Here is a 1,676-nt window from a genome sequence, read left to right as displayed (position 1 = left end):
TACTAAACATACCCTTACCTTTATTAAGCACAAATAATCTCTCAAAAAGGAGATACATGGTCACTCATTCATGGTGATTTTTTGGCGGGGGAGGGAATGTTATATGCCTCTCCCTATAAATTTTCTAAGATTTCGTGAAGAGTCATTAACACAAAAATATTACAGCCCAGCTTAATCTTCAAAGTTGCAAAAGCTAATTAGACATTTTGGCTCTTTTTAGTAATTTAACCCTAGTTTTCGGGTGATTAATTTTAATACATTTTGAAATCTCCAAGAGTAGGCCTTTCTATTTCTGGAGAGATAACCCAATATATGATTCCATGTTATATAAATTAGTTATGATGTGCCTGACTGATGTGCCTAAGTGCTCAATAAACATTAGCACTGGTCATCAGCTACTTTTGTTGGCTTAGTATAAGTTACTGTTAACTCTAAAACTAAAGATTTTTTTATCCCTACCTCATTGTCTCTTTAATTATTTTGCATGCCTTTTTTAAAAATTTGTCTTCAAATGGATATGACGGTGGATATCATTTTCTTTAGCTTTTCAGGAGGCAGGCTTAAAATTCAAAGTCCAGAGCATATTCTCTTTTCCAGAAGTAAATCTGTAGCAGCACATTAATAGTCAATGCCTTATTTTAACACTTTTTTTTTTTTGACTTCTTTCTTGGTACCTTGTTACCTACTCAGGATTCTTCCAATCTTATCCTCTTGTGTTTGTGCCACTAAGGGTCCTTCTAGTAAATAAGCAAGAGATCACAAATTGTCTCACAGATATATCTGGCCTTCATGGCGTTAGTCTTTCCCTCTTTTATTTCAATTGGTTCCCAATTTTTTTAAATTAGATTTTACATAATTTAGGCTATGACTTGTCTTGAAAAATTGAAATATCTGATGACATTGGGCCTACATTTCAACATAATCGACTGGAGCTGAATAGTTGCTGTCTCTTTGCTCATTCTCCAACTAGCTGTGGTCTCTGCTTCATCTTTTCTCTTGCACCAATCTGGGCAACTCATTATGATGCCTGCAGAACGCCTCTAAACATTTGAGTTTATGACTCAGGCCTAGACCTTTCCATCCTTCCCACACGGATTCCCATGGATTCTGACACTGGGGAAGTAGCACATTGAAAAGCTGCCTTCTTGCTGTTAGTGTTGGGACCAACCTCCTTGCAATTTCAATCTCTGATAGTCTGATCTAGTTATCAAAATCTGGTACAGTAAAGCAGCTTCAGAAATCCCCTTAACTTGTAGAAGGAATCGGTATCTTAGTCAAAGGAAAGAATGCTTTCAGCCTCCCTCTTCTTTCTGCTAAAATAGCCTTAGTATGAAAACTCCTGTACTTTTTACATTTTCTGAAAAGACAAGTCTTTAATACCAAGGTCTGTTTCAGCTGTTAATGAAAGTAGTAGTTTCCTAAGCTTTAAATAGCTGAACTAAAACAGATGAAGCCTGTAGCAGCCACCAGTGACTTCTCTATTCTAACTTATATGGAATAGAATCTATTAATATATGATTTAGTTAACTTTGACTAAACTGTTACCACTGCATTTTGACAGCATTACTTAGTTGACTACTTCAGTACTCAGTAATGTATATTACCAAGGGACAGAAATTTTAGAGTTTTCCTCATTCAAAAATGAAATAGGTTCTGCCCGGGCGCGGTGGCTCATG

The 1,676-nt window shown here is 36.1% G+C and overlaps 1 protein-coding gene across 2 annotated transcripts in view; it reads left to right on the top strand.

The window, feature by feature from the left end:
- The window catches only part of GPATCH8 (G patch domain containing 8), a 110,412-nt gene that overhangs the window by 85,174 nt on the left and 23,562 nt on the right, over window positions 1–1,676 (top strand). The window lies entirely within an intron of this gene.

This window comes from Propithecus coquereli, unplaced genomic scaffold (genome assembly GCF_000956105.1).
Source record: "Propithecus coquereli isolate 6110/MARCELLA unplaced genomic scaffold, Pcoq_1.0 Scaffold598, whole genome shotgun sequence".
NCBI classification, from domain to species: Eukaryota; Metazoa; Chordata; class Mammalia; order Primates; family Indriidae; genus Propithecus; species Propithecus coquereli.
Note: the sequence above shows the minus strand (reverse complement) of the source record. Positions and strands in the feature narration are given on the sequence as shown.